This window comes from Nymphaea colorata, chromosome 4 (genome assembly GCF_008831285.2).
Source record: "Nymphaea colorata isolate Beijing-Zhang1983 chromosome 4, ASM883128v2, whole genome shotgun sequence".
NCBI classification, from domain to species: Eukaryota; Viridiplantae; Streptophyta; class Magnoliopsida; order Nymphaeales; family Nymphaeaceae; genus Nymphaea; species Nymphaea colorata.
In genome coordinates this window covers 5,108,097-5,130,726 of record NC_045141.1, presented here as the reverse complement: position 1 = coordinate 5,130,726, position 22,630 = coordinate 5,108,097, and positions in this window count along the sequence as shown.

Genomic DNA, 22,630 nt, shown 5'->3' with positions numbered 1-22,630 from the left:
GTCATCGGGGCATTCACATCATTGCCTACCATGACACCAACTAAACCAAAACACTCATATTTGGCATCAAACGTAGACCTAAAGTCGCAACATGATGCACAGTACTTGTATTTGGATGCCATTGATTGTCTTGCTTTTACTTCATAGTCATTTCCATGAATGCCTCTAGAAAAAATTCAGCAATCTTGGCCATTTTATTCCTCATACCACATAATTGGCCAATTACTTGACTTTTCTATCCATAATGAACTTGGATATATACCTTTTCCTACACTCTAGAATCATTTATCACCTCTACTACAACCTCTACCTTTGCCAAGGTCACACCTATTTTGAGCAAAGAAGGCAACCATTACTCACTTCCCTTGATTTATGAGAATATCATGTATTTCCCAGAATGAAGGAAGAGATTTTGAAGTTGTCATAGTTATACAAAACCTTTATATTCATTTCCTCAGCCACTATGTACATGCATATATAACTAAGACATCCTCCTTTATAACTTCAACAACTAAACTAAGACAAGTCAACTACGGATTCTTCACAGTTAGACACATTTTAGCAATCGTGGTTGAGCTGAAGAATTTGTAAATTGGATTATGAGACAAATGCTTTCTTAAGGAATATAAGGCTTGTGATGGATAATTTGGCTGAGCACCAATTCTTTTCCGTTACATTTTCTTTTTTGGCTTGTTTGCGGATTGCATTTGACATTTTGGAATGATGTACTTTGATCATTTTGCACTTCATAGCACACCTTCACTTGAATTGTAACATGAATAAAATACTGAAGTGTTTTTCTAAGTCGGTCTTTCCGAGCACACCTTCACTTGGGGGCACTACGTACACAAGTTATACTAACCATATTACTACATATTTGAGGAGGTTGGCCTATATGTCTACCAAAATAAGAGTCATCTTCAACAAATCTGCCGTTGCAATTAATCTTTCCCACTTTCACTTCCTACTTTAGGTTTAGATTCCAAGACACTCCCCCTAGTCAGCCTTTCTCTCATGTGGCCTCTCTCTTCGCTCCTTTTCCGTGCATTCCCTACAAAGATTTGATTGGTGGCAATTTCTGCTATCCCATTACGATTTTATAATTGATTTGGTCAAAAGGGTACACCATTCTTTACAAAACGCTCTCACCAGAGAATGCAAGATGATGAGATCTACTGAAAGGCAATGGCAAGATTGGCTGGTAGACACACCAGAGCGTAGATGGAAGGTCTATCAAAAAACTAGAAAACTTTATCCAGAATTTACAGATGCAGCAGAACGCAGATATCCAAATCTGGATTTCTACTACACAGCTGCATGAAGAATTACCTGCATTGTCAATAACCTCAAATGGACCTCATTCGAAACAGAAATTTTGTTATGGGCCATTAAGAAAACTATACTGGATAATCTAATACTCCATCGACGGCAATTATGCTAACAATGTCTTTAGAGACTTTTTAAATTTTGCTGCAGGTCCAAAATGGGAAGAAGCGCTGTGCTGAAAATTTCAAAGAATCAATTTTGTTGATTATCTGGAAGTTGCAGTCTTTCAAGATGAAGAACTCATGTACAAAAATATTCCAAAAACAAAAGAGTTTGAAGAAAGCTGTACGACATTAGAGCAAATCACAAAAGAGATGCGCAAGTGCCAGAATTGCCATGTCCAGACAAAAGGCTTTTGCCTCCACCATGAATTTGAAGTACGATGAATATTGGAATCCGAGGCGGAAAGTAGCGAAACAAAAGAATGAAGACAAAACTCCGACAAGAATATATTCGTAGCGAAAAGCAACACAATGAATCATCTGTCGCCTTCTGATTATTGCACCGAAAGCAAGATAATGAGTCATGAGTCATTTTTGTGTTATTTTGATCATTGTCCTCTCGTTAGCTGGTGAATCATGAAAAGATTGCCAAAGCACTGTTTTCTTTTGTTTCTTTTGTAAAGTATAGGTCAGTGCGTATTACTTTTGTCAAACGAATTTATTCGTTGAATTATTGTACTATCAAGTTTTGTGTATAAATGATTAACACTGAGCCCCTAGCCAAGCATTGGTCTTTTGCCAGCAATTTCTTGCCTTACTTCTCATTTTCCCTTTGCCATGAGTAGAGAGAGACACGAAGTTTGAGTGTGTATCGCCTTTGCAAACATTGGGTTTCAGTATCTAGTGGTAATCCTTCAGTGGTTGTTACATCCATATTAATTGATTTAGTGGAATTAAATCACGAGTTTGAATGAAAATGAATGAAATTCAAGTCATTCAATTGGTCATTTAAAGTTAATCTAATGTATTTCACTTGTTATTATATCTATAATAAATGATTAAAATGACAAGTTTATGTGGATATAAATGGGACCAATGCAATAGTTTGGTACCTTATTGTTAATCCAAAGAGTTGAACTTGTTATTACATTTATATTTGTACCAATACGAGTGAGATTTAAGTGATTTTAATGAATGTATTAAATGATTGAAATCACAAGTTCATATGTATATATATGAGATCCATTGATACAAATGGGATCTATGCATTACTTGGAACCCTTGTAGTTAGTCCAATGAGTTGAACTTGTTGTTACATCTAAACTGAACGATATACTACATTGAAATCACAAGTTTGAATCAATACGAGTGAGATTTAAGTGATTCATATGATCACGCATACATTATTGAATGTACTTAACTTATTATTATATCCATGTTAAATGATTTAGTTGATTGAAATCACAGGCTTGCATGAAAATGAATGAGATTTGAGTGATTCATTCGGTGCCCTATTGTTAACCTAATGTGTTTCACTTGTTAAGCACATTCAATTAAATTACAAGTGAAACACATTAGGTTAATTATATGACACCAAATGAATCACTTGTTAAGCACATCCGCATTAATAATCATTATAAATGTAATAACAAGTGAAACACATAAGGTTAACCATAAGAAAACAAATGAATCACTCGAATCTCATTCATTTTCATACAAACTTGTGATTTCGATCTACTAAATCATTTACTATAGATGTAACAACAAGTTAAACACATTCAATTAAGTATACATGATCATATGAATCACTTAAATCTCACTTCTATTGGTACGAACATGTGATTTCAATCCTTTAGATCGTTCGCTATAGATGTAACAACAAATTTAACTCATCGGACTAATTACACGCATTCAAAGTAATGCATAGATCCCATTTGTATCATCTATTTGAAGTTGCGATTTCAATCATTTAAATAATTCATTATAAATGTAATAACAAGTGAAATACACTAGATTAACCGTAAGTGACCAATTTAATGATCTGACTCTCATTCATTTCCAAACGAACTTTTTATTTCAAGCCACTAAGTCATTCTATACGTATGTAACAAATGGCTACGCACACTCAATTAAATATAAGTGATCAAATATATGTAATAACAAGTGAAAATGAATCATTTAATCTCTCAATTAAATATAAGTGATCAAATATATGTAATAACAAGTAAAACATACTAGGTTACCAACAAGACACCAAATGAATCACTCAAATGTGACAAGTGATTGAGTGTGCGTATGGATACAAATGAATAAGATGTAACAACAAGTTCAACTTATTGAACAAACTACAAGGGATCAAACTAATCCATAGGTCTCCTTTACATCCATATAAACTTGTGAGTTTTTATAGTTCAAATCGTTGATCATAGATGTAATAACAAGTGAAACACATTAGGTTAACTATAAGACACCAAATGAATCACTCAAATTTCAGTTATTTTCATACAAACCTGTGATTTCAATTCACTTAATCAAGCAATATGTATGTAATAACAAGTTAAGCACTTTCAATTAAATATGTGTGATCATTTGAATCAATTAAATCACACTTCTATTGATACGAACTTGTGATTTCAAACCTTTAGATCGTGCACTATAGTTGTAACAATAAATTCAACTCATCAGACTAACTACACGCATTTGTATCCACATGAACTTGTGATTTCAATCATTGAAATCATTCATTATATATGTACTAACAAGTGAAATACGTTTGATTAACTATAAGGGACAAATTTAACGACTTGACTCTCATTCATTTCCAAACGAACTTCTGATATCAAAGCCACTAAGTCATTCTATACGTATCTAAGAAATGGTCACGCATATTCAATTAAATACAAGTGATCAAATGTATATAATAACAAGTTAAAATGAATCACTTAGTCTCTCAATTAAATATAAGTGATCAAATATACATAATAACAAGTGAAAGACATTAGGTTAGCCACAAGACACCAATTGAATCATTCAAATCTCATTCATTTTCATACAAACCTATGATTTTAATCTACTAAATCATTTAATATAGACGTAGCAACAAGTTAAGCACATTCAATTACGTATATGTGATTTCAATCCTTTAGAACGTTCCCTATGGATGTAACAACAAATTCAACTCATCGGACTAACTACACGTGTACAAATATAGTGACTTCAACCATTTGTATCCATATAAACTTGTGATTTCAACAATTTAAATCATTCATTATAGATGTAAGAACAAGTGAAATACATTAGATTAACTATAAGGGACCAATATAGTGGCTTGACTCTCATTCATTTCCAAACGGACTTCTTATTTCAAGCCACTAAGTCATTCTATACGTATGCAACAAATGGTTACGCACATTCAATTAAATATAAGTTATCAAATCTATGTAAGAACAACTGAAAATGAATCACATAATCTCTCAATTAAATATAAGTGATCAAATATATGTAAGAACAAGTGAAACACATTAAGTTACCTGTAAGACACCAAATGAATCACTCAAATCCCATTCATTTTTATATAAACCTATGATTTCAATTTACTAAATCATTTAATATAAACGTAACAACAAGTTAAGTACATTCAATTAAATATGCGTGATCAAATGAATCACTTAAATCCCACTCGTATTGATATGAAATTATGCATCGATCACTATAGATGTAACAACATGTTCAACTTATTGTACTAACTCCAAAGGATCAAACTAATGCATGGGTCTCCTTTATATCAACATAAACTTGTGAGTTTTAATTATTTAAATCATTGATCATTGATGTAATAACAAGTGAAACACGTTAGATTAACTATAAGACACCAAATGAATCACTCGAATCTCATTCATTTTCAGACAAACTTGTGATTTCAATTCACTTAATCAAGCAACATGGATGTAACAACAAGTTAAGCACATTCAATTAAGTATGTGTGATCATTTGAATCACATAAATCGTCCTTGTAATGATATGAACTTGTGATTTCAATTCTTTAGATCATCCACTATAGTTGTAACAATAAATTCAACTCGTCGGACTAACTACACGCGTTCAAAGTAATGCATAGATCCCTTTTGTATCCATATGAACATGAGATTTCAATCATTTACATCATTCATTATATATGTACTAACAAGTGAAATACATTTGATTAACAATAAGGGACCAATTTAATGACTTGACTCTCATTCATTTTCAAACGAACTTCTGATATCAAAGCCACTAAATCATTCTATACGTATGTAACAAATGGTCACGCACATTCAATTAAATACAAGTGATCAAATATATGTAATAACAAGTTAAAATGAATCACTTAATCTCTCAATTAATTATAAGTGATCAAATATATGTAATAACAAGTGAAACACATTAGGTTACCCACAAGACACCGATTGAATAACTCAAATCTCATTCATTTTCATACAAACCTATGATTTTAACCTACTAAATCATTTAATATAGACGTAACAACAAGTTAAGCACATTCAATTACATATGTGTGATCAAATGAATCACTTAAATCCCACTCGTATTGATACAAACTTGTGATTTCAATTCCTTACATCAATCACCAAAGATGTAAGAACTAGGTCAACTTATTGAACTAACTACAAGGGATCAAACTAATGCATAGGTCTCCTTTATATCCATATAAACTTGTAAGTTTTAATAATTTAAGTCATTGATTATAGATGTAATAACAAGTGAAACACAATAGGTTAACTACAAGACACCAAATGAATATCTCGAATCTCATTCATTTTTGCACAAACTTGTGATTTCAATCTACTAAATCATTTATTATAGGCGTAACAACAAGTTAAACACATTCAATTAAGTATGCATGATTATATGGATTACTTAAATCTCACTTGTATTGGTACGAACATGTGATTTCAATCCTTTAGAACGTTCCCTATAGATGTAACAACAAATTCAACTCATCGGACTAACTACACGTGTACAAATATCGTGACTTCAACCATTTGTATCCATATAAACTTGTGATTTCAACCATTTAAATCATTCATTATAAATGTAATAACAAGTGAAATACATTAGATTAACTATAAGAGACCAATATAGTGGCTTGACTCTCATTCATTTCCAAACGGACTTCTTATTTCAAGCCACTAAGTCATTCTATACGTATGTAACAAATGGTTACGCACATTCAATTAATTACAAGTTATCAAATGTATGTAAGAACAACTGAAAATGAATCACATAATCTCCCAATTAAATATAAGTGATCAAATATATGTAATAACAAGTGAAACACATTAAGTTACCTGTAAGACACCAAATGAATCACTCAAATCCCATTCATTTTCATATAAACCTATGTTTTCAATTTACTAAATCATTTAATATAAACGTAACAACAAGTTAAGTACATTCTATTAAATATGCGTGATCAAATGAATCACTTAAATCTCACTCGTATTGATATGAACTTGTGCATAGATCACTATAGATGTAACAACATGTTCAACTTATTGTACTAACTACAAAGGATCAAACTAATGCATAAGTCTCCTTTATATCCACATAAACTTGTGAGTTTTAATTATTTAAATCATTGATCATGGATATAATAACAAGTGAAACACGTTAGATTAACTATAAGACACCAAATGAATCAGTCGAATCTCATTCATTTTCATACAAACTTGTGATTTCAATTCACTTAATCAAGCAACGTGGATGTAACAAGTTAAGCTCATTCAATTAAGTATGAGTGATCATTTGAATCACTTAAATCGCCCTTGTATTGATACGAACTTGTGATTTCAATCCTTTAGATCATGCACTATAGTTGTAATAATAAATTCAACTCATCGGACTAACTACACACGTTCAAAGTAATGCATAATTCCCTTTTGTATCCTTGTGAATATGAGATTTCAATCATTTAAATCATTCATTATATTTGTACTAACAAGTGAAATACGTTTGATTAACTATAAGGTACCAATTTAATGAATTGACTCTCATTCATTTCCAAACGAACTTCTGATATCAAAGCCACTAAGTTATTCTATACGTATGTTACAAATGGTCACGCACATTCAATTAAATACAAGTGATCAAATATATGTAATAACAAGTGAAACACATTAGGTTACCCATAGGACACCGATTGAATAACTCAAATCTCATTCATTTTCATACAAACCTATGATTTTAATCTACTAAATCGTTTAATATAGACGTAACAACAAGTTAAGTACATTCAATTACGTATGTGTGATCAAATGAATCACTTAAATCTCACTCGTATCGATACCAACTTGTGATTTCAATTCCTTACATCGATCACTAGAGATATAACAACAAGTTCAACTTATTGAGCAAACTACGAGGGATCTAACTAATCCATAGGTCTCCTTTACATCCATATAAACTTGTGAGTTTTAATCATTTAAATCGTTGATCATAGATGTAATAAGAAGTGAAACACATTAGATTAACTATAAGGGATCAAAAGAATTACTTGAATCTCATTCATTTTCATACAAACTTGCGATTTCAATTCACGAAATCAATCTATATAGATGTAACAACAAGTTAAGCACATTCAATTAAGTATGTGTGATCATATGAATCATTCAAATCGTACTTGTATTTATACAAACTTGTTATTTCTATCCTTTAGGAACAAGTTCAACTTATTGAACTAACTACAAGGGATGTAACTATTGCAGAGGTGCCCTTTATATCCATATAAATTTGTGAGTTTTAATCGTTTAAATCATTGATCATTGATGTAATAACAAGTGAAGCATATTAGATTAACTATAGGGGATCAAAAGAATTCCTTGGATCTCATTCATTTTCATGTAAACTTGCGATTTTTATTCACGAAATCAATCAATATAGATGTAACAACAAGTTAAGCACATTCAATTATGTATGTGTGATCATATGAATCATTTAGATCGTACCTGTATTTATACAAACTTGTGATACAAATTCAACTCATCGGACTGACTACACGGGTTCAAAGTTAGATCCCATTTGTAGTCATATGAATTTCTGATTTCAATCATTTCAATTATTCATTATCGATGTATTAACAAGTGAAATATATTAGATTAACTATAAGGGAACAATTGAACGACTTGACCCTCATTCATTTCCAAATGAACTTATTCGAAACCCCCAAGTCATTCCATACGTATGCAACAACAAGTTAAGCACATTCAATTAAAAATAAGTGATCAAATGAATCACTTAATCTCTCAACTAAATATAAGTGATCAAATGAATCACTTAATCTCTCAACTAAATATAAGTGATCAAATATAAGTAATAACAAGTGAAAAACATTGGATTAATTATAATGGATGAAATGAATTACTTGAATCTCATTCAATTTCATACAAACTTGTGATTTCAATTCAACAAATCAATCAATATGAATGTAACAACAAGTTAAGCACACTCAATTAAGCATGTGTGATAATATGAATCACTTAAATTTCACTCATATTGATACCAACTTGTAATTTCAATCTCTTAGATCATTCACTATAGATGTAACAGCAAGTTCAACTCCTTGGACAAACTAGAAGAGATTAAAGTAATGCATAGATCCCATTTATATCCATATAAACTTGCGATTTTAATGATTTAAATCATTCATTATGGACGTAATAATAAATGAAACACATTAAATTAACTATAAGAGATCAAACTAATAAATTGAATGTCATTTATTTTCATACGAACTTGTGATTTCAATCCTCAAATCATTCAATATGTATGTGACAATAAGTTAAGCACATTTAATTAATTATGCATGTTCAAAAGAATCACTTAAATCTTACTCGCATTCATACGAACTTGTGATTTCAATCCTTTAAATTATTCACTATAAATGTAGCAAGTTCAACTCGTTGGACACACTACAAGGGATGAAAGTAATGCATTGATTCCATTTGTCTCCATATGAACTTGTGATTTCGATCATTGAAATCCTTCATTATAAATGTAATAACAAGCGAAACACATTAGGTTAACCATAGGGCAATAGATGAATCACTCGAATATCATTTATTTTCATCCAAAATTGTCATATCAAAAGACTAATTCTTTCAATATGGACGTAACAACAAGTTACACACTTTCAAATAAATATAAGTGATCAAATGAATAACTTAATCTCTCAATTAATTATAAGTAATCAAATAACTTGAATCTCAATCTTTTTCATACAAACTTGTGATTTTAATTTACCAAATCAATCAATGTGGACGTAACAATAAGTTAAGCACACTCAATTGGATCGTTTACTAATTGGATCAATATGGATGTAATGACAAGTTAATCACATTCAATTAAGTATGTGTGATCATATAAATCACACCTATATTTATACGAACATGAGATTTCAATCCTTTAAATCGTTTACTATAGATGTAACAACAAATTCAACTCATCAGACTAACTACACGGGTTCAAAGTAATGCATATATCCCATTTGTATCCATATGAACATGTCATTTCAATCATTTAAATCATTCAATTAAATATAAGTGATCAAATAACTTGAATCTCATTCATTTTCATAGAAACTTGTGATTTTAATTCAGCAAATAAATCAATGTGGACGTAACAACAAGTTAAGCACACTCAATTGGATTGTTTACTAAATTGATCAAGTTAAGCACATTCAATTAAATATGTGTGATCATATAAATCACTTAAATAAATATGGATGTAACGACAAGTTAAGCACATTCAATTCAATCCTTTAAATCGTTTACTATAGATGTAACAACAAATTCAACTCATCAGACTAACTACACAGGTTGAAAGTAATGCATAGATCCCATTTGTATCCATATGAACTTGTCATTTTAATCATTTAAATCATTCATTATAGATCTAATAACAAGTAAAATACATTAGATTAACTACAAGGGACCAATCGAATGATTTGACTCTCATTCATTTCCAAATAAACCTCTTATTTCAAACCACTAAGTCATTCCATACATATGCAACAACAAGTTAAGCACATTCAATTAAATATAAGTGATCAAACGAATCACTTAATCTCTGAATTAAATGAAGTGATCAAATATTTGTAATAACAAGTGAAACCGATTAGATTAACTATAATGGATCAAATGAATTACTTGAATCTCATTCATTTTCATACAAACTAATGATTTCAATTCACCAAATCAAATCAATATGGACGTAACAACGAGTTAAGCACACTCAATTAAGCATCTGTGATCATATGAATCACTTAAATCATATACTCGTATTGACACAAACTTGTAATTTCAATTTCTTAGATCATACACTATAGATGAAAAAAAAAGTTCAACTCATTGGACAAACTACACGCGATCAAAGTAATTATTTAGATGTAACAACAAGTTAAGTACACTTAATTATAAATGTGTGATCAAATGAACCACTTAAATTATTGATATGGGTACAAACTTGTGATTTCAATTCTTTAGATCGTTCACTATAAATGTGACATTAACTGCAAGGAATCAAAGTAATGCATAGATCCCATTTGTATCCATATGAACTTGTGATTTCAATGATTTAAATCGTTTATTATAAATATAATAACAAGTGAAACACATTAGGTTAACTATAAGACGCCAAATGAATCAATCAAATCTCATTCGTTTTCATACAAACTTGTGGTTTCAATTAAGTATGCGTGATCATATGAATCACTTAAACCTCACTTGTATTGGTTCGAACTTATGATTTCAATGCTTTAGATCATTCACTATAGATGTAACAATAAATTCAACTCATCGGACTAACTACATGCGTTCAAAGTAATGCATAATTCTCATTTGTATCCATATGAACTTGTGATTTCAATCATTTAAATCATTCATTATGGATGTAATAACAAGTGAAATACATTAACTTGACCCTCATTCATTTCCAATCAAAGTTCTTATTTCAAACCTCATACAACTTAAGCACATTCAATTAAATATAAGTGATCAAATATATTTAATAACAAATGAAAATGAATCACTTGAGCACATTCAATTAAATATAAGTGATCAAATATATTTAATAACAAGTGAAAATGAATCACTTGATTTATCAATTAAATATAAGTGATCAAATATACATAATAACAAGTGAAACACATTATGTTACCTATAAGACACATAATGAATCACTCCAATCTCATCCATTTTATTCTAAACTTGTGATTTCAATCTACTAAATCATTTAATATAGACGTAACAAGTTAAGCACATTCAATTAAGTATGCGTGATCAAATGAATCACTTAAATCCCACTCGTATTGGTACGAACTTGTGATTTCAATTCCGTAGATCGATCACTATAGATGTAACAATAAGTTCAACTTGTTGAACAAACTACAAGGGATGAGAAACTAATGCATAAATCTTATTTATATCCATATAAACTTGTGGCTTTCAATCATTTAAATCATTCATCATATATATAATAACAAGTGAAATACATTAAATTAACTATAAAGGAGCAAATGAATTACTTGAATCTCTTTCATTTTCTACAAACTTGTCATTTTAATTCACTAAATCAATCAATATGGATATAACAACAAGTTAAACACATTGAATTAAGTATATATGATCATATGAATCACTTAAATCACACATGTTGATACGAACTTGTGATTTCAATCTTTTAAATCGTTCTATAGATGTAACTATAAACTAATGTATAGATCTCATTTATATCCATATAAACTTCTCATTTTAATAATTTAAATCATTCATTATAAATGTAATAATAGGTGAAAAACATTAGATGAACTATAAGGGATCAAATGAGTTACTTGAATCTCTTTCATTTTCATACAAACTTGTGATTTCAATTTACTAAATCAATGAATATGGATGTAACAACATGTTAAGCACACTCAATTTAGTATGTGTGATCATATGAATCACTTAAATCTCACTCTTATTGTTACAAACTTGTAATTTCAATCTCTTAGATCATTCATTATAGATATAACAACAAGTTCAACTCATTGGGCAAACTACAAGGGATCAAAATAATGCATAGATCCCATTTATATCCATATAAACTTGTGATTTTAATCATTTAAATCATTCATTATAGACGTAATAACAAATGAAACACATTAGATTAAATATAAGAGATCAAATTAATAAATTGAATCTCATTGATTTTCATACGAACTTGTTATTTCAATCCCTAAATCATTCAACATGGATGTGGCAACAAGTTAAGCGCATTTAATTAATTATACGATGAATCACTTTAATCATACTCGTTTTGATACGAACTAGTGATTTCAGTCCTTTTAATCATTCACTATAAATGTGACAAGTTCAACTCGTTTGACTAACTACAAGGGATAAAAGTAATGCATTTGATCCCATTTGTCTCCATATGAACTTGTGATTTCGATCATTGAAATCCTTCATTATAGATGTAATAACAAGAGAAACACATTAGGTTAATTATATGGCAAAAGATGAATCACTCGAATCTCATTCATTTTCTTACAAAGTTGTGATTTCAGTACACTAATTCTTTCAATATGGATGTAACAACAAGTTAGGAATATTCAATTAAGTATGCATAATCAAATGAATAACTTAAATTTCACTTGTATTGTTACGAACTTGTTATTTAAATCCCTTAGATCGTTCACTATAAATGTAACTATAAAATAATCTATAGATCTCATTTATATCCACATAAACTACTGATTTAATCATTTAAATCAATCATTATAGATGTAATAACAAGTGAACTACATTAGACAAACTATAACATATTGAATGACTTACTTGAATCTAATATATTTTCATGCAAACTTATGATTTCAATCCAACAAATTATTCAATATGGATGTAACAACAAGTTAAATATACTTAATTATAAATGTGTGATCAAATGAATCACTTAAATCATTAATGTGGGTACGAACTTGTGATTTCAATTCTTTAGAAAGTTCACTATAAATGTGACATTAAGTTCAACTAATTGAACTAACTGCAAGGAATCAAAGTAATGCATAGATTTCATTTGTATTCATATGAACTTGTGATTTCATTGATTTAAATCGTTTATTATAAATGTAATAACAAGTGAAACACATTAGGTTAACTATAAGACGCCAAATGAATCACTCAAATCTCATTCATTTTCATACAAACTTGTAATTTCAATTTACTAAATCTTTTAATATAGACTTAACAACAAGTTAAACACATTCAATTAAGTATGTGTGATCATATGAATCACTTAAACCTCACTTGTATTGACTCAAACTTGTGATTTCAATGCTTTAGATCATTCATTATAAATGTAACAACAAATTCAACTCATCGGACTAACTACACGCATTCAAAGTAATGCATAGATCCTATTTGTATCCATATGAACTTGTGATTTCAATGATTTAAATCATTCATTATAGATGTAATAACAAGTGAAATACATTAACTTGACCCTCATTCATTATAGATGTAATAACAAGTGAAACACATTAAATTAACTATAAGGGAGCAAATGAATTACTTGAATCTCATTCGTTTTCATACAAACTTGTGATTTTAATTCACTAAATCAATCAATATGGATGTGACAACAAGTTAAGCACATTGAATTAAGTATGTGTGATCATATGAGTCACTTAAATCACACTTGTATTGTTACTAACTTGTGATTTCAATCCTTTAAATCGTTCTACGGATGTAACTATAAACTAATGTATATATCTCATTTATATCCATATAAACTTCTGATTTTAATCATTTAAATCATTCATTATAAATGTAATAATAGGTGAAAAACATTAGATTAACTGTAAGGGATCGAAAGAATTACATGAATCTCATTTATTTTCATATAAACTTGCGATTTCAATCCACTAAATCATTCAATATGGATGTAACAACATGTTAAGCACACTTAATTAAGTATGCATAATCAAATGAATCACTAAAATCTCAATTGTGTTGATACGAACTTGTGATTTCAATCCCTCTGATCCTTCACTGTAGATATAACAACAAGTTCTACTCATTGCACTAACTACAAGTGATCCATGTAATGCATAGATCTCATTTGTATCCATATAAACTTGTGATTTATATCACTTAAATCATTCATTATAAATGAAATGACAACTGAAACACATTATATTAACAATAGGACACCAAATGAATCTCTCAAATCTCATTCATTTTCATGCAAACTTGTGATTTCAATGTGCTAAATCATTTAACTTGGATGTAACAATAAGTTAAGTACATTCAATGAAGTATGTGTGATCAAACGAATCACTTAAATTCCACTCGTATTGATTCAAACTCGTATATCATTCACTTTAGATGTGACAACAAATTCAACTCATTGGAGTAAGTACAAGGGATCCAAGTAACGCATAGATCCCATTTGTATCCATAGATCTCAAGAGTGCTTAGGAAATAGTATGGTCAAGATTTACGAGTCTCATCACTGAGTTCTTTTGTTTGTTTCAAACCCAACGCCTTCTTTGTATGCTTCTTCGCAGGCTAGGCATGGGGTGCTTGTTTGTTCCTGTTTCATAGTTCTATTTTCTTTGAATAAAATGGGAGGGGGTCCCATATCCCCTCCAGGTTTTCATTTGAAAACAGAAGGGAGCCCTCTCTCCCAGCAGCCTTGCATCGGAGATGATATCAATATGTTTATAAATTAAGAATTGGCCATGATACTTTCAGTGGTTTCTATCGCTTCCTTATGCTGTATACCTTGTGCTAGACAAACACGATACTTTGGTGAAGAACTGGAAACCATTTCGCCAAAGCAAATGAAAACACCAAAGTATAAAAATATCGATGGTTGCCACACATTTTCTTAGTCATATGGTTCCAGAGATTGGATCTCTAATGCTCGAAATACTAACTAATTGACTATTTCTCTATCTCTCTCTATTTATAAAAATGAAGCAGGAGGCATCTCTACATCTTTTTGTGCACGTTGAAGAAAGCAAAGTTGGGTAATCAGTGAGGAACTATTTAAAAAATGCAAGATGGCCCCAATGCGATCAAGTCAAAAGAAAATCAATTCATGTCCTATAATTTAAACTCTAGGTGTCTAATTACTCAAAAGAAAATAAAAGCAAATCATTGAGCTGGTGGGAGAAGCCAAACGTGGGAAATTTACCTTGCTTCTTTTGATGATGCTGAGAAAACGTGCTCCATGAATTTACCTCCTCTTGGTAGATGTATGTTTTTGTGAAATGCCATTAATTGGTAGTGGCAAGCAGTAGATCGAATTGGCGGGACCAAAGAATTGTGCTGCCAGGAGACAATGCGAAATGAAAACTCAGGAGATGGTGTAAAAAGAAGGTACCAATAAGCAAGTTGAAGCATTAACAGGGGAACCACCCGAAGCACTAGAAAAGCAGGCTGGACCATTGTGGGTGGAGGGAGGAGGCTTTGGCCTTCACTTGGGTAGTGGAATGGTCTCCTTCTCTCTGAAAACAAGCTGTTAAGGGTCTCCCACTCTCCCGAAACAAGCTGTTAAGTGAAAGCATATTTTTTGTAATTTCATCGAACTCAAACTTGTTTTTGTTAAAGTTTCATTCCTTTGCCTTTAAGTCACCATGTTTAAGTTGATGATGTTGTCGGTCAATACATGCTAGAGTAGAAAATACAAGTTCAAGCTGGAACCTAAAGGGAATATCCAAATCAAGGTTCAGACACAAATTATTATTTTTACTTACGTGGTATCAAGATATAATATATATATATATATATATACATACATATATATATGTCGACACACACAAAAGAAATGTCAATGCTGTCAGATGCTAGATAATTGACGTATGAATAACATTTAGAAATTTATTACTAAAAGTAAATGGTCATATATTTACATATAAAAGATATATGCCAAAACCAGTATGAATCTGCCAATTTGAATCGCATAGGTCAGTTTGATGAACGATTGAAGGATGTCACTGCCAGGGGTTTGTTCTATATTTTCAATAATTTGAGAATTATATTTTCAGTAATTTTTTAAATGTTTTCATTTTTTTAGCATAAGTTTTTTAATACGCCTACGTAACCAGTTTTCACAGCATGGCACACATATTCCTTGAATTTTTTTAGGTCAACGGTTTTTAGAACCGCGTGTTCGATGCTACATCCTAACGACTTAAACATTGACGTGTTTATTTTATTAATGTTGCTTCATCAAAATCTAACAATCCAACTTCTCCCTTTTTTTTCCATTTTTTAGTGAATTTTTTGGGAACAACAAAAAAAATGACAATAATATTAGCACCACCGACATTGGAAAAAGAACACCTAAGCTTAAAGCAACTTTTGGTCAATGACCTTATTAGCTTGATCTGCAGTTATGTAAAATAAAAAATAATAAATATTTCACCAATTCTTTATAAGGCGTCTTTTCTAAAGTTGCACTTCTTAAAAGATATAAAAAGATTTTTGTTCTTAATTAGTTTTTATATTCTTCCATTCATTTTTTTCAAACATTGTTTTTAGTTTCCTTTTTTTGTTTCTTTATTTTTTATTTTTTGCTGTTTTGCACCTAAATCATTTACACCAAATTGGCAGCATACATTGCTGACTCGATTCAGAAACCGGCTCTTTCAACACAGCGATCAGACCATGAGGCAGTCTTGAATGTTTGATTGCTCCAACAATAAGGTAGGGAACATCTGGGCGTATGTTGCTTGTATTAGAATATGTGGCGACTAGTTCCAGGGCTGCACAAGAGGAGTCGAGCTCAAGCTTGATCTCGGTCAGCTTCAGCTCAAGTCGGCTCACAAGCTGGCTCAAGCTCAAGTAAAGCAGTACTGAGCTTCACTCGTTGAAGTTCATTTACCAACTCCCCATTTGATCTGATTTATTTCCTTCATTGTAAGTTTGAAACATACAAAAAAAAAGATAATCTGGATAAAGTTTTTATTTTTAATTAATTTATATATATATTCTTCCATTCATTTTGCTCAAAAATTGAATTAATGAAGTTTTTTTTCTGATTTGCATCTAAATCATTTAGATTATCGGATTGGCCCGCTCACCAAATGGCAGTGCAATCCAATAATCTAAATGATTTAGATGCAAATCAGCTAAAAAAAATTAAAAACTCAAATTTTCTTTCGGAAAATGAATCAAAGAATATAAAAATTACACTAAGAATAAAAGGCGTTTATAACTATTAAGAGCATAAGAAAAGTGCATGTACCTCTCCCGGGTTGACAACTTAATGGAAACATTTATTGGAAAGAATGTCATGTGCTGTTCGAGCCCATTTATCAAAGATGTCGGATTCTTTTCAAAAATAAATGAACAACGTATATTTCAAGCCTAATCTGATAGGATAGTTTGATTACCGATAAAATTCGTGGCCCATTCTCTAAATACAGCTTACTCAACATGATCCAGTGCTTTTTTAATTTATGACATTGGTTGCAGCATCCCACTATCATGCAACCCTATATTTTGCTCAACCGAGTTATATGCACTATACCAGTGTACGAATTTTTGTGCATTAGTATGATTAATTACTAAAATACCTTTAATCCATACTGAAAATGAAAATTTTTATCAAGGCAAAATTGAAAATGGAAAAAAGTAATATCATGTGTAGATGCACATAACTTTCTCTAATATTTGGCTAACCATGCAATATAGTAGTTGCACATGTAAATATGGTCACAACAAATGCAATTTTTTTTTACAAAATCCGTGTTAAACATATGAAAAATAAGTTCAAAAAAAATGGCAAAACAAAAAACGTGTTATTCCTCGTTTTCTCTTTTTTTCCTGTTTTTAAATGTCAAATTGTTTGTTCCTATGTTCAAATTGTTTTTGTTGCTTATTTACTTATTTCTTTTATGTTGTCTTATCAGTTTCTCATTTATCTTATTTGGCCCTAACATTTAAGATATTTATTTTGAAAAAAAATACCGTATTTTTTTTTAAGGTTGTTGTATTATACATAAAAAACCTCACTTTTTAAAAAATAAAAATGATATTCATGACTATGGTCGAAACCTAATTTTGGGAATATAGAAAAAAAGGTCCAATTGACAGTTTTTGATTCGAGAATGAATAGACTTGAAAAGTGGCATAGGGAAATAAGCTAGGGGCTACCAAGAAAAGGTCTAGCTGTGCCGCTGGGTTTGGAAATGTGAAGCAATGTGGAGTAGATGAGTCTTCTACATTTTGAGAAAGTAAATGACATATTTTTCAAAAGAGAATATATGCATAAATTGAAAGATCTTTAATGTACAACCATGTTTATATATATATATAGGTAACAATTTTACGTTTGGAAAACTTAAGAACCTAGGAAAAAGACCCAAATTTCGACTTCTCCATGGATTTTAAGAAATGTCCACAATTTCAAAATGTTATTCATACGTCTTATCTAGCATCTGACAGCATTGACATTTCTTTTGTGTGTCAATATATATATATATCATGAGACCACGTAAGTAAAAATAATAATTTGTGTCTGAACCTTGATTTGGATATTCCCTTTAGGTTTGAGCTTGAACTTGTATTTTCTACTCTAGCATGTATTGACCGACAACATCATCAACTTAGACACAGTGACTTAAAGGCAAAGGAATGAAACTTTAACAAAAACAAGTTTGACTTCGATGAAATTACAAAAAATACGCTTTGACTTAATAGCTTGTTTCGGGAGAGTGGGAGACTCTTAACAGCTTGTTTTCAGAGAGAAGGAGACCATTCCACTACCCAAGTGAAGGCCAAACCCTCCTCCCTCCACCCACAATGGTCCAGCCTGCTTTTCTAGTGCTTCGGGTGGTGCCCTTGTTAATGTTTCAACTTGCTTATTGGTACCTCTTTTTTTCACTACAAAGAATTGGCATCATAGGAGTCTGAAATGGACTGGCGGCCTACCAGCCCTGCCCCGACCATTGCAGCAAATATAATTGCGAACAGTAGCATGTTTTTGTCAATCATCAAAGAATGAACTTATTTTTGTAAAATTCTCATATATTTAACTATGTGCAGCCTTATTGTAAGTCAGAACAATAAACCTTTTGGATGAGATATTGCTTGATCACAGATTCAACTTGTCCCATAAATAAAGAATTAATTTCACAAAATTAGGTTTATGATTTGATAGCACAAAGCAGGACTGTACCTTAAGAGGATGGGGGGAAAGGTGGGGGTTTCAACCCAACTATGATATTGGACCGCACAGGTGGTGGGTGTCATAACTTGAGTAGAACAGCCATAAAAATGATTTTCTCACCATTTCACCAAATTGAATGAATGGTGCTAAAATCCATTGCATTCTGCCACCATCAGGGGCAGAGGGAGGGCGAGGGCCACCTGGGCCATGACCCCATGCCAGCCAATTGAAAAAAAAAATACATTGAAAAAATTAAAAATTGTTAGCTGCACCATGTCTTGTTTGGATTCGAATTTAGTTTGGCCCTACCCAGATCCAAAGGTTGGACTATTCGGCCCACCCCTAAAAAAATCCTGGCTCCACCCCTGGTTAACATGACATCAAATGCTTGTTACAAGTAGCTAAATGGGACAAACTATCATACAAGGAACAAGTGAGATTGATTCAAAGCTTGGTTCCCAAACAAATTAGTTTAAAAAACTCCCTTCAATGCCTTTACTAGACTTCAATTGTGAGTAAGTGGATGAAAAAAATCCTTGGGCCTCTTTTAAATACCCACCAACAACATGCATTGAGTCAATAAATGTCAAGCATTCCCAATTCGATCAAACTTCCAAGCATTGACATTGAGGATGTGAGAGTAAGTGAGCCATAAATGTCTATGACCCCTCCGCACTAAATTCAGTGTACTCAGCACGAGTCAATTTGTTGGAAAGTTTCAAGAGGACCCTTAATTTTGTGTCAATAAATTTAAATTTGAACCTGCGTCCTGAACCTATTTTTTGATCATGACATATTTGGACATTTTTATTCAGTCATTCGAGTATTAAAAAAAGATAAAATTCCAAAAACTTTAATTGGCCGTTAAAGGCGTTTAAGGCAAGAAGCAAGACATTGAGCCCATCACAAGGTGAAGTGTAAGCTTCAAAATGAAATTGGTAAAATATATATTTCAAAACAAAAAGACATAAATTAAGAATGTACAACTAATTAACAACAACAATGCCAAATTTATGGTGGATGACTATTTACTTTTTAGCAAAAAATTTCTAAATTTTATTCATATCACATTTGGCAGCATTGACTTCCCCTATATATATAGACCACTTAATTAAGAATAATAATTTGAGTCAAAACCTTGATTTGGATATTCCCTTTAGGTTTTAGCTTGAACTTGATCCTATACACTTTCATGTATTGACCCACAACATCTGCAGCTAAGACACGGTGCCTTAAAAGCAAATGAATGAAGCTTTTACAAAAACAACTTTAGACTTTTGATGAAATTAAAAAAAATACACTTTCAACTAACGGCTTGTTTCAGGAGACCGGGAGACTATTCCCATTGCTTTAGTGAAGACCAGAGAAAAAGGGGTCCGGGACTGCTTTTCTGGTGCTTTAGGCTTCAACTTGTATGTTGGTGCACTTTTTGCACCACAAGAGTTGACGCCATAGGAGTTCGAAATGGAGACTAGTGGCCCACCAGCCCTGCCTAGACCATTGCAGCAAACATAATTGAGAACAGTAGCATGTTTTTGCCATCCATCAAAGCATGAACATATTTTTGTAAAATTCTTATACATTTCGCTATGTGTAGCCTCACGCTAAGGTCATTAGATGGTAGGATGAAATACTCCTCCCGGTCACCCAACTATGAAATCTTTGGACACTTTTCTCCCATCTTTTCAGCATTAAAAAAAGACAGAAAACCAACAACTTTAATTGGCCGTTAAAGGCATTTAATGCAAGAGGCAAGACATTGAGCCTATCACGAGGTGAATTGTAAGATTCAACAAGAAATTGGTAAAATAAGAAAAGCTAATTAAAATGATAAGTAAGCAATAAATGACAGTGCCAAATTCAACACTGCCAGATAATATCAACGCTTGATTTTCACTTGGGCCAAATGCTATTTAATGGAGGTTAGTTCAATAATTCATTAAACTCAAACTAATTAAACAAGCTTGACACAAACTAAATCAAGTCAAATCATGAGCTGCTCGGTTCAACAAGAACTCGGCATAGATAATTCTTTGGACCAATGTACCCGAGTGGAAATAATTAATTAACAATGGAAAGGAAGGGACCCGGTCCATATAGATTTTGTAGCAACTCATGAACAACTACTTTGGTAGGAATGAGGAAACACAGTTTTAGGCAATCCAAATCTTCCATTTCTAAAACCACACGAAATTGAGTTATAAAAAATGTTGGGAGCGTTACATTCATTTAAATGGAATTTCAAAAGAAGAAGAGCAATGCCAAAAATTGACGTCTGAGTGCAGTCGAAATACAAGTTTAGTGTGATCTTTCACCATAGAAATGTGAAGCTTAAGGAAGTCAGTAGTGTTCATTTATGCAATAATCCAGATTGATGGCACTTGTTAGCTGCCAAAACTATGCAAAATAAGCAATATTGAAGACTGGTCAGGTTTTGAATATATACTCTTGGCTGCATATCTACTTTTTAGTTGGATACCATCAAGAATAAGGGAACTCAACCTGCACAACAAGGGCAACCAAACAGGTAATGCATGCTAATTAAACAGGGCAAGCTTGACAAGGAGGATGAGATCCAGACAAGAACTAATGCAGCAAAAGATCTTCAAACCTGTTATGTTAATGTTAGTCCAGAAATCAGCTGACCCTACGGACTAACTGTATCAACTGTACAAAATGCATTGGTCAGTGCTACTCACTCGGCTTGTAATTGGCATATTATTTAAATAATTAGAAAACTGAAAAATAGACTTATTTTGAATTAATATAGGGCATGCAGTGCCTGTTATCAATAAAATATGTGTGGATTTGGGAAGAAATTTATGACGACTAAACGCAACATGTTGTTACCTTTTTGGTTATGGACAGCTAGGTACTACGCACAACACACACATACATATATATAGATACAAAGAAGTTCTTACCATCTTACTGGAAAAGCTTAGGGATGTGGAAGTATGTATAAATTAAAGGGGGAAGAACTTAATTTTTACTATGATATCTTGTCCCTTGATCAGATAGAACGATGTTTATTGTTCCTCACATTAAATGTCGTTGGAACTAAAAGTGTGTGTATTTCACCGCAAATTTGAGACCCACAGTGACCTGAGATCACCAAGATTTCAAATATATGAATTTTGGCTTGAACA